This window comes from Schistocerca serialis, chromosome 4 (assembly GCF_023864345.2).
Source record: "Schistocerca serialis cubense isolate TAMUIC-IGC-003099 chromosome 4, iqSchSeri2.2, whole genome shotgun sequence".
Taxonomy (NCBI): Eukaryota; Metazoa; Arthropoda; class Insecta; order Orthoptera; family Acrididae; genus Schistocerca; species Schistocerca serialis.
The window spans coordinates 707,484,986-707,497,744 of record NC_064641.1 but is presented as its reverse complement, the minus strand read 5'-3'; the positions used below and the strand labels follow the sequence as shown (position 1 = coordinate 707,497,744).

General features: G+C 45.7%; 3 non-coding genes across 3 annotated transcripts; 2 read left to right on the top strand and 1 right to left on the bottom strand.

Annotated features, from left to right (window-relative positions):
• Positions 1 to 238: 238 nt before the first annotated feature.
• Positions 239 to 310, top strand: Trnac-gca (transfer RNA cysteine (anticodon GCA)). Its single transcript has one exon. It is a non-coding gene; the product is annotated as a tRNA-Cys (tRNA).
• Positions 311 to 6,802: 6,492 nt separating this feature from the next.
• Positions 6,803 to 6,874, bottom strand: Trnaa-cgc (transfer RNA alanine (anticodon CGC)). The gene has a single exon. It is a non-coding gene; the product is annotated as a tRNA-Ala (tRNA).
• Positions 6,875 to 6,992: 118 nt separating this feature from the next.
• On the top strand, positions 6,993 to 7,064 carry Trnaw-cca (transfer RNA tryptophan (anticodon CCA)). The gene has a single exon. It is a non-coding gene; the product is annotated as a tRNA-Trp (tRNA).
• Positions 7,065 to 12,759: the final 5,695 nt, after the last annotated feature.

The window sequence follows — 12,759 nt, the reverse complement described above, 5'->3', positions numbered from 1 at the left end:
ACAGAACTTGCTTGAGAAAAGCTACTAGTGCAATTTTCGCATTCTAACATTAAGGTGAAGGCGCCGACTCGCACTTTCTCCAGGCGCGAAGTGTCTAGTATTTTTGTTATTTATATCGTGTAACGCTAATATATAACTGAGAGATAATGATTACGCAATATTGTGCTCGATTAGACGTCTTTAGCCAGGCAGAGTATAATATTTTTCCTTAAGTTATGGGAATAGAAAGATCGTGAAAGGTGGTATAGCTCAATCGTAGAGCATTCGACTGCAGATCGAAAGGTCCCCGGTTCATTCCCGGGTGCCCCCTTCATTTTTCAGTATCTCGAAAAAACAAATGACGATTGTCGCGGTGAGTTGCAAATACATGTTTGAGATGCACTCAGCACGCCATACCGAAGGCTTTGGAGCAACATTTCAATGGGGGGGATCGCAGCCCAGGGTCTTGCAGGTCATCGTCCTCCCGCCATGAGGTCGAACTGTACGAAATCCACTTGCTTGGGGGAAGAATCTTGTACACTGAATTTTAGACGCATTCTGACAGCGTATCCGCGTACATCGCGCGGAGCAGCGGAGCGGTTGCTGCTTTGTTTACATCGCGGGGCGGCGCTCAGCGAGTGTTTCGAGGTCCACGTGTTCAAGTTTCTTCAACGTGAGTACCATGTCGACAATTACTATGGCAAACACTGCACAGTTTGTGTTCGATAGAAATGCTTTGCGGCCCACCGCTTTTGAAATCGACGAATTTATATTCGAAGATTTGAAAATCCCGGAAGATCCAGTAGACACGTTTCAATTGGATTTCGTGCAATATTCGCTATTTTTGAAGTTCTTTTCCGGCGACATCTGTGAAAAAATTATTGAAAAATTTGGTGGAGTACGTAAATTTAGGCATGTCAATGGCACAGTCAGTGATGTGCAACTTGTGCCCTCAGGTTATGGTGTTAGAATGGTTCGAGTGTTTAATGTGCCTTCTGAATGTGGCAATGATTTAATTGCACGTGCTCTCACGCAGTACGGCGTTTTCTTGTCGGTAGTTAACGAAAAGTGGTCTAGTGCGTACCATTACCAGGTTAATAGTGGCGTACGTAGTGTCCGCATTGACTTAAAGAAACACATTCCCTCTTACGTTATGATTGCGGGCTGTAGGGCTCAAGTCACTTATATCGGCCAGCCACCCACATGCTCAATTTGTCATTCAACTGAGCATTTACCTGTGGACTGTACCCGTAGACGACCTGTGCAGCTCCCACGTAGTGACGCTGCGGCTACTGGCGGCCACTTTGTGCCACTAATGAGTGAAATAGTAGCGGGCACTGTGCTAAGGACGTGCCAAGTGAGGTGACTGTTACTGTCGACGCACCACAGGACCAGATGGAGGACGCTCCCATTTTGTCCTCGGCTGTGGTAGAGTCGGATTCAGCTACTAAGGAGATCCCAGATGTTTCGGATAAGGCACCAGTTGTTATTTCGGAAGAGATGGACACCTCCTTACCACCGCCTCCTCCACCTGAAGAGGTTCCCCTCGCACCGAGGAAAGGTCGTACAAAGAAAAATAAAAGTAAGGGTACTAGGAGTCAGCAGTCCGATGATTTACCGTGCGCCCCTGTCTCAGAGAGTGGCAGTGAGAGTGAAGTTCAGACATCGTGCCCCCCTCCCTCTGGCAGCTCTGCGCGCCAGGAGCGTATAAGGGAACAAACTGCACATCTCAAGGTTTTCTTGAATACGGCACGCGAACAGGGTGCGCATGCTGCGAAGCGCAAAAGCGAGCAAAGTAGCGAGCAGTTACCGCAGCGCACACGCAGGCATTCGGCGACGTCGGCCGCCGGTGCCGTCACGACACAGGCGGACGTTGCCACGTCCACAGACACCGCTGGCGGTCGCGCCCAACAGACTGACCGACCAGCGGAGGCGCCCTGGTGGAAGCAGGAGGACGACCACCCTGGATCCCATTAGTGGCTTTTTAGGCGGACCTGCTGCAGTTCGTGCCCCGTTTACCTGAGATGTTATGTTACGCTGTTCCTGCACGATGAAAGTTATTTTCTACACTGAATTGTCCACGAGTTACGTCATGCATTGCAGGGCTTCTTGACAATTTTATTGGTGTGCTTAAGACGCAGCATCTGCAGATTCCGTTTCTCATTTTTCTTGCTACTACTTGAGTGTCTGTGTTTTAAATGGCCGCCGCTCGTCCACTTCTAAAGATTTTCTCCATTTTATCACTCAATGTCAATCGCATAATAGCTGCGCACAAGATAGCATGTTTTATTGACTTTGTAACTTTGGGAGGCTATGACATTGCATTGCTCCAAGAAGTCACTGTTAAGCGATTCGATAACGTTCCTGGCTATGATGTCATCTATAACATTAATGTTGACGGTACTTGTGGCACCGCTGTCCTTTATAAAAGTGTATTGCAACCAACTGACGTTCAATTTTTACCGAATGGCCGCCTACTTACATGTACGATCCAGGATGTCACTTTTACTAATATATACGCGCCGAGTGGCACTGATCACAAACGTGCTCGATCTGTGTTTTTTTAATCAAGATGTGGTTCCGTTCTTTGCGGCCGGCCGCGGTGGTCGTGCGGTTCTAGGCGCTCCAGTCCGGAGCCGCGCTGCTGCTACGGTCGCAGGTTCGAATCCTGCCTCGTGCATGGATGTGTGTGATGTCCTTAGGTTAGTTAGGTTTAATTAGTTCTAAGTTCTAGGGGACTGATGACCACAGCAGTTGAGTCCCATAGTGCTCAGAGCCATTTGAACCATTCGTTCTTTGCGTCGTCCCGCAATGCAATAGTCGGCGGTGACTTTGATCGGCGGCGGCAGTAACACAGTTAATTTCCTACGGCTACCATGTGCCCGGAACTTTCTCAACTAATTGTGACCAATGATTTGATCGATGTTTGGCGTCATTTTCATCCTGGCACAACGCAGTTCACAAATTTTTATCCAACCGGTGCCAGCAGAATCGATCGAATTTATGTGTCGCGGCCACTTCAAACCTGTCTTCAGAGAGTAGCGGTACATCCCGTCGCTTTTAGTGATCACTGCGGAGTTGTGTGTGACGTGCAACTACTGGCCACTAGGCAGGCGCCACCTTCCCGTGTTTGGAAACTCAATACCCGTCATCTCTCTGCCGCCGGTTTACGTTGCGAGATTCAGAATATGTGGCAGCTTTGTTCTGAAAAACGGGGACGTTATGCCACGGTCTTACAATGGTGGGTCGACTTAGCCAAACCGCAGTTGCGCAGTGTTGCGATGCGGTATGCAAGGGAGGCGTCATTTTGGGAGAGGCGCACCATTGCCTTTTATCAACAGTGCCTCCAAGATGCGCTTGATGCGCCCGTGGCGCCAGATCAAAACTTACGCGCACGTTTGAATAGAATTAAAAGCAAGATACTCCAGCATCACCTCCACAAGGCACAAGGTGTTCTGATCAGGAGCCGACCGCAGTGTGAGACCATTGACGAAGTGCCAACGCTTTACCACTTGGCACGCGAGAAACGGTTGGCGCGGAGGAAAGACATTACCACCCTCATCACGGACACTGGTGCTCGTCTCACGGCGAAGCATGAGATCGTTCCCCACGTCATCGACCACTTTAAGAGATTGTTCGGACGGACAGCTGCCGATGATGTCGCACGTTCCTTTCTGTTAGATGAATTGGATACTGTCATCTCCGAATCTGACCGTCAGTCACTGGATGAGATGTTGTCACGGGACGATGTGAAAGACGTGTTGCGTTCGTGTCGTCGAGGGAAGTCTCCAGGTCCAGATGGCCTTCCCATCGAATTTTACCTGGCTTATTGGGATATTTTCGGTGAGACATTGACGATCATGATAAATGAAATTGTTCGTGGTGCTGCTGTCCCTTCGAAGTTCGTTGCAGGGCGTATTATATTAATTCCGAAGACACCGACAGCATGCCGTGTTGAGGCATTACGCCCTATCACACTTTTAAATGCAGACTATAAACTGGCGGCACGATGCCTCGCAACGAAACTCAGTGTGGTCATGGACAGGATAATCAGTCCCTTTCAGTCGTGTGGTGTGCAACGCCGTAGCATTTTTCACGCTGCGGCTTCATACCGAGACGTGGTCGCGTACGCAGCCATTAATGACCTGTCCGCTGGCATTCTCTCCATCGACTTTGCCAATGCATTCGACCGTATCGGGCACGATTATCTTCTGTCCGTCATGACAAAACTGGGGTTCGGCGGCCACTTTCTCGATGCTATACGGAATCTTTTAACGTCGGCGACGTCCGTAATTGTCATCAATGGTTGGCAGTCGCCGCCCATTCCTATTACAAGATCCGTCAGACAGGGCTGTCCTTTATCAATGCTCCTATTTGTCATTGCGCTCGACCCGTTTTTGCGCGCAGTCGGTCGAATCATTGAAGGTGTCCAGGTCTGTCACGTCTCTCTCAAATGTGCTGCCTATGCTGACGACGTGGGACTTTTCATGGGGCGGGCACATGACTTGGACAGAGTTCGCGATGTTCTGATATTGTACGAACGTGCCTCTGGCGCCGTTCTGAATACGCGGAAAACTGTATTGGTACCACTGGGTCGTCGGGGACTGTCTGCTGAACGGGACTGGTTCCGTGTTGTGCGCACCCACAACATTTTAGGACTCGACATTGTAGCGTGCCCACAAAAAACGCAAGTTTTAAACTGGAGACGCGTTCTTGGCACTGCGAAGGCCCTATGTCGCAGCCACTCAGGTCGCCGCCTCAACTTACATCAACGTGTGGCTGTCATTAACACATTCATCTTATCGAATGCGTGGTATATCGCCCAACTGCTTATTGTTCCGAAGCCGATCGGGAGGGCGATTTCGCAGGCAGTCTACTGGCTCCTGTGGCGGCATGAAATTTTTAAAGTCAAGGCTTCGACCTGTGTCATCGACAGGCAGCTGGGCGGCCTCGATTTCACCGACGTTCCACGCAAATGTGGCGCGCTGCTCGTCCACCGGACAGCCACCCTGCAGTCCGACAACCCGGCAGGAACCACCGCGGCACTCCTGGAGCTCTACCGCCCACACTCTGAAGCGGCGCCCGTCTCTCTCGCGGCCATCCCGTATAAGATGTCCTACATACGGGAGTACTTTTTAACGAGGAGCTACGCTCTGTCAACGGCTACCGACAGACACAGGACCGCCCGCGGACTCTACGTTGCCCTGACTGGACAACCTCCGCGTCATAAACTGGTGTTCCGGAACCCCACAGTGGAATGGGTGAACGTGTGGGCAAACATCAACAACCCGGTGTTGCCGTCGGATGTGAGTGCTCTCTGGTTTAAGATCGTCAACAACACCCTAACGACGAACCAGCGGCTTGCCGACATTCATCTCCTTCCCTCTGCCAACTGTGGTAGATGTGGTGCTGTGGACACACGGGAACATCGTTTTGAGTGTGCATCGGTGTCGACGGTATGGCGGTTGTGTCAACGAATGGTCGCCCACATTAATAGGACGCCTCCTCACCTTGTGACTGTTCGTCGTGTGATAGTGCCTAACTTCAAAGCTTTCCCGCGGACGAAAAATAACGCCACTGTCTGGATCTTAGGGCATACGATTTATGCCCTTATCGATATGGCCGTCACTGATACTGTGATTTACCTGGATTATTTGTGGGCCCAGTATATGACACTGAAGGATTGCGTTCAATTTCGCGAATTGTTTGCGAATTTTTTGAAGGCGGCCTTGGATTACGGCTATGAAATGGAACTGCGGCAAACACCTTGAACTGAGATTTACTGAGCTGACGCGTTCCATTTTTAATTTCTTTTTCCTTCTTTTATTTGTTTTATTTGCGTTATGGTTGGTGACTTGTGCCACAACCACACTACGGCTCGTTCTGGTTTTATCTCCAAGGGAGGAGTGTCCTTTTAATTTTCAGGAATTTTATTTTGTTCACAAGACTTCATGGGTATTTTAGAAGGTACAGCCTGTTTGTGTGGACCATTCATAGTTGCAGGAGTGTTTTTTTTTCCAATCTCTTAAATTCTGTTCCCGGACTGTCGCGATTTCATTTTATTACTTTCCTGTGATTTCTGTTTCTTTCGTGTGATGCACACATCGACATAAACTCTCATGTTGTGCTGTTGTGCTGCGTTGACACCTGTTTTGTAACAACTCGCTGCTACATCGGAGTGACTGACGTTAGTCAGGAGGGACAATATATTTTCCTTTCAAGCGGACTATGAGTTTAGTTGAACTACGAGCAGAAGAGTTGAACCAGCGGAGGAAAGACGACCGTCCGCGAATTCCGCGATAAAATTTCTCTTAGTTCTCCATTTTTATGTGGAAGAAGACACCACACCATCTGAGCAGAAGATAGTTTTGTTTTAAGTTATACCACTGTTCCACGAAGTTCGACAGTCCAGCAAATATAGCGATGAAGCTCGCCGAAGAAGGCATATTTTGGTGAGAGTAAGGAGGGCTATAAGGGGAGTTGGGAGGCGAAAAAAAAAAAAAAAAAAAAAAAGAAAAAAAAAAAAAAGAAAATCCCGGGTGCCCCCTTCATTTTTCAGTATCTCGAAAAAACAAATGACGATTGTCGCGGTGAGTTGCAAATACATGTTTGAGATGCACCCTGCACGCCATACCGAAGGCTTTGGAGCAACATTTCAATGGGGGGGATCGCAGCCCAGGGTCTTGCAGGTCATCGTCCTCCCGCCATGAGGTCGAACTGTACGAAATCCACTTGCTTGGGGGAAGAATCTTGTACACTGAATTTTGTAGAATATGGTGATAGGCAAAAGTTTTCTTGTACTGCTGCACGGAGAAACAAAAATTGGAGGAGCTGGGATTTTAACCCAGGACTTTCTGCATGCGAAGCAGACACTCTACCACTGAGTTACACCCCCGCCAGAGCAAGTACATCTGGGACGAGTGTCTCGTGGATCCTACTGTCATTATTTCTTAGGTTTGAACGGTACAGTAAGTGTTGGAGGAACCTATTCATGACAAGACCTAAGCAGCGTCGACTCCGTGGCGCAACGGTAGCGCGTCTGACTCCAGATCAGAAGGTTGCGTGTTCAAATCACGTCGGGGTCACAATGAAATTTTCGTTTACGAAAGCCATAGGCGAGTATGTCAGTTTAATCAGATACCAAACGATTACGGAGAACGGACGAACAGAACTTGCTTGAAAAAAGCTACTAGTGCAATTTTCGCGTTCTGACATTAAGGTGAAGGCGCCGACTCGCACGTTCTCCAGGCGCGAAGTGTCTAGTATTTTTGATATTTATATCGTTTAACGCTAATATATAACTGAGAGATAATGATTACGCAATATTTTGCTCGATTAGACGTCTTTAGCCAGGCAGAGTATAATACTTTTCCTTAAGTTATGGGAACAGAAAGATCGTGAAAGGGGGTATAGCTCAGTCGCGAGTCACGCTTCAGCTGTGCTACCGTGTGGACGTGTGTACTGCTGCGCTCCGATTGTGTTGTTTACATACGTGTTCTGCTGTTGTCTCCTTTGCTGGCTGTCCGTTCATCTTCGTGTTTGTGTATCGTCGTTAGTGTTTGGCTGTTCATCACCGTTCTGTCACTCGCCGGAATTTCGGTTTTTTAACCGGAGTTTCATCCCTGTTCTGAATCATGTCTACGAATGTCAGGAAAAACACACTGGTCTTCACTTTCGACAAGGAAACCCGTCATATCCAGCCAACGTCACTGGAAATACACGATTGGATTACTGAGGTAATTGGTGTCAACTCTGATTCCGTCCATACAATGCAATTAGACAGTGATAAATACTGTATTTTTGTTAAGTTTGAGAGCTCGGTGACGATAGATAGACTTTTAGCAAAGTGGGGTAGTGAAGTAGAATTCATTCACAGAGACGGCTCGAAGAGCAAAGTTCGGATCTGGCGAGCTGATATTGTTTACACTACCGTTCGCGTGCTTAACTTACCTATTGAAATTGATAATGATTTAATTAAGGATGCGCTTTGCAAGTATGGTGACGTGAAATCTGTTAATAATGAACGTTGGTCTCGTCACTACAAACTGCAGTGTTTTAACGGAATTCGATCTGTGGAGATGGACAAGACCAATGTTCCGTCTCATATATTTGTAAATGGCTACAGGGCGCAAATTGTGTATTCAGGTCAAGTACCGACCTGTCATGTTTGTAATGAGTCTGGCCACTTTAGACAGGATTGTCCGCGGCGGGTTTTTGTATTGAAAAGCAATCTAACGCAACGCCAGAAACTTACCCTAAACGATGTCTTGCCAAATAATGTATCTGTCCCGCTGGGTGTGGATACTGCCCAAGCAAATCACTCTGATTTATCCGTAAATGATATTACTCAATTTCCATGTTTAGATAAAAAGGCTGATGTTGACACCCCCGCATCATCCGAATTGCAGACAAAAAAACGGCCCCATGAGATAACTGATAGCTGTTCTGACGACGAGTTGTCTGACAAATCTCACTCCGCACGCAAACAAAAACAATGCGAGGAGGAAGTAATGCCACAACTCCAGGAAATGCAGATGGAAGCTTGTAAACAGTCAGAACGTAACCAATTGGTGGGAAACTGCGAAAACGGGGATGTTTCTAGCAATAACCGCGAAACATCAGGAGGGGACACAGTTTGCAAAGACGAGCAGCCTCCTGACAGTCACGAGAAACAATTAGTGTGTCTGGATCAACCCTCTGTAACGGCTAGTGCTTCCCCGAAGGGTACTGACCACACGACAGGGCTAAGCAGTACGGGCCGTGTCGTACAGTTGGACGACCCTACGGGATCGGCGTCACAACCGACCACCACAAAACCCGTCACAGAGCCTTCGGATGCTCCACGAAGGAAGTTAAAGCCACAACCGAATGTCAATGCTCCTCGTAATCAAGCGAAGTTAAAGAGCGTGAAAAGTGACACGAAACCCCAAAATGTGCGTTACGAAACTGTCAGGCACGGGTCATTGAAAGAATCTCCTGAGGAACTTCCTGATAATCAATCTTCTACTGATTCAGGAGGGAAATCTCAAACCTAGACTGCACTAATACTGTAATTAGCAACCTCTCAATGGGACGTTCTGTTCTGTCTAAATTTTCTGTGTCTCCTCAGTAATAATTTAGTCGCATGTTATTTACTCACTGTCCTAACATCCAACGAGTAATAACGCAATGACCCAGTGTTATACTATTGCTACTGTCAATATTAATAAAATACGGTCGGCATTGAAAATAGCAGCGCTAAAAGAATTTTTATATGACTCGGGAACTGATACAGCCCTGCTGCAGGAAGTTGTCACGTCGGATTTAAATATTCCCGGGTATGTTGCTCACCTAAATGTCTCCCACGAAACTAGCGTGGGGACAGCTTTTTTAATCCGGGATGGGATTCCAGTAACGGAAGTAGAACGACTGGAATCTGGAAGGGGAATAGGGCTCAAGATTTATGACGTGTCCCTTATTAACTTGTATGCCCCTTCCGGCAGCTCACATAGATCTGACAGAACACGATTTTTTAAAGACGAGGTAATATACTTATTACGAAAAAACCCCAGTCACCTTATAATGGGGGGTGATTTTAATTGCGTCCTCAACAGGAAAGATCAGAGTCCAAATTTTAATTATTCTGCTGAATTAAAACATCTCGTCACTAGCTTAAAGCTAAAGGATACTTGGGAACGCAAACACCCTGCTGTTGTCGAGTACACTTATGCAACTTCCAATGCATGCAGCAGAATCGACAGATTCTACATTACCGACAATCTCGAAACGGCTTTATTGAAAACAGAAACGATTCCTGTCTACTTTTCGGACCATTCCGGTGTGTTGGCCTGTATAAATTTACAAGCGCAGCCAATACGCCGCTTCAAAAACCAGTGGAATTTAAATGTCTCGCTGTTACAAGACCGTGAATTAGAAGATCAGATAAAAGACGCATGGGCGTTATGCCTGCGTGCTCTTCCTAGATACGCGACTACCGTTGAATGGTGGACAAAAATGACAAAGCCGAAACTTAGAAAGACGATAATGCAATATAGCTTTCAGAGGGCCAGAGATCTTAAGAACACTATAGAGTTCTATTACTCAGTACTCAGAGAGCTATATGGTCAAACATCTGGTTCACATCTTCTCCTGACAGATATCAAAAAAATTAAGGCTAAATTACTCAGCATTAAGAGGCATCAACTGGAAGGACTTAAAATAAAATCCAAGGCGAAATCTGTCTCAGAGGACGAAACAACTTCCCTATACCACCTTCTGAAGCACGCTCAAAACAGAAGAACAATGTTTATCGACGAATTACGGACGACGAATGGTACAAGTCTTAGGACACAGAAAGAGATTTTGAATGAGATCTATCGCTACTTCGATAACTTATATTCCGAAAATTCCAGCTGCGAGGAATCTATTGATGATTTCCTCGACTTTCTTGTGCCACAGCTGACGGATGATGACAACGTTACCTTCCTGTCGCACGTCTGTAATGAGGACGTTTATGTGACTCTGTGTACCTCCCCTCTGAAAAAATCCCCAGGTCCTGATGGTCTACCTGCAGAATTTTATGTCCGCTATTGGCCGATAGTGGGAGGGACAATTACAGCGATTGTAAATGAAGTTCTTCAGGGCGCAATGATACCCTCTGAATTTAAAGAAAGTAAAATAGTCCTTATCCCCAAAACTAAAGGACACAAAGATCTTACTAACTTCCGACCGATTTCATTGCTCAATGCGGACTATAAAATAATAGCAAGAATTCTCAACAAGAAAATTTCATCCTTAGCAAGTAGACTGATTAGTCCGTATCAACACTGCATTGCAGGTAAAGCTCTGTTTCACAATTTAGCGGAATTTCGGGATATAATTGCAATCACTTCCGTCACTAATATCAAATGTGCCCTGGTTTTCCTGGATTTTCATAAAGCATTCGATCTCGTGAATCATATCTACCTTTTCAAGACGTTAAAAAAGCTCGGTTTCCAGGAACGAGCCTTAAACGTAATAAAAAACGTGGCGACAGGAATAAACGCATGCATAGCAGTTAACAGTCAGGCTACGAGAAAACTCCAAATACGACGCGGTGTTCCTCAGGGAAGCCCCCTTTCTATGTCACTATTTGCCATTTCACTGGACCCATTTCTTAAACGTATTCACGATAAATTAACAGGTATAACACTGTCAGGGTGCAAAACAGCTATAAAAGCTTATACTGATGATGTAGGCGTCATAATCAGAAATAATAACGATGTAGCTACGTTAGCTGCAGTGATTCAGACTTACTGCAGTGCGTCTGGGGCAAATTCAAATGAAAAGAAAAGCAAAATTTTACATCTTGGGGGTTTTGAGCACATAAACGTAGAGTGGGCAAAGCTGGTCAGGCAGCATACGACGCTTGGTGTCACATTGACCGCATGCCCAATGAAAATGACTGCGTTGAATTGGAAAGCTGCGGCACGGAAAGTGCAGGGTGCTATAATGGAAAATTTATCACGGAATATGAATCAGATTCAGAGGATTAAGTACATCAACACGTGTATCTTAGCTACAGCATACCACACCGCTCAGCTCTTTCCACTACCCAAAATGATAGCCAAGAACATAACGTCTAGAATCACAAATTTTCTGTGGAATGGAGAACTGTTTCGAGTAACCGCCAAAGTGGCTACCTTGCATCCCCGAAATGGTGGTTTAGGTCTCATCAATATTACCAACAAAGCCTCTGCACTCTTCGTCAAAAGGCAACTAACTATCATTAGAGAAGTACCGGAAAGTATTTCAAGCCGACTTTTTGAAATTCTAAAACCTCGCAGCCTGCAGCCTCCTATTGATGTGCAAAAAATTAACAATCGTCTCCAGCACGTGCGAGCCTTTTATATTGAACTTAGCTACTTGAGGGACGAAGTTACACGGCTACGTCAGCTAACGTCAAGAGATATTATGCGGGTCTGGGAGACGTGTGAAGGAAAGAATAAAGTAGAGAGACAGTTTCCTCACATACACTGGACTGCTATCTGGCAAAACATCAATTTAAAAGTTTTATCTTCTGACATAAGAACAGCATGGTACAAAGCCGTTAATAATATCATTAGCACCAACGAGAGATTATATGAAATTGGCCTCAGTGACACCAATCTATGTCAACGATGTCGACTAGTGGACACAATTATCCATCGATACACTTGCGGCGGCAATATACATATCTGGAATTGGCTCAAAGTGCAAATAGCTCTCATTACAAGGTCTTCACCTCAGTACATCTCGCTGTCAGTTCTGCACAGACCACAAGACCGTTATTTTCCAGAGACGAAGAATAATGCCGTCTATTGGCTCCTAGGAAATTATGTAACTTACGTAACTCATGACGCTGGAACTGACACCGTTACAGATTTCAAGATATACTTACAGTGCAAATACCATCAAATACGTACGTATGCAGACCACAAGAAGAAATATGGTAATATGCTACAAATTATATTTGATAGAATGGGGATAGGTTAAAAACCATCAACCTAAAGCACACAGTATTGAGTGACTACATTACTATGTGCAGAATTATTGTCTGTTTCATTTCTTATACTTTCATTTTTGTTGATTTTCCACTATGACAAAATGGTCAAAAACGACAACAAATAAAAAAAAATTAAAAAAAATTAAACAAAAAATGAAGGTAGGAACAACAAGTAGAAGATTGAGTTATATTTTTCATTTTATGCACATGGAGAGCCATTACTTATTTCACGAACGAATTCCTTTCATTAATCATGATAATATCAAAAACCATAAAAA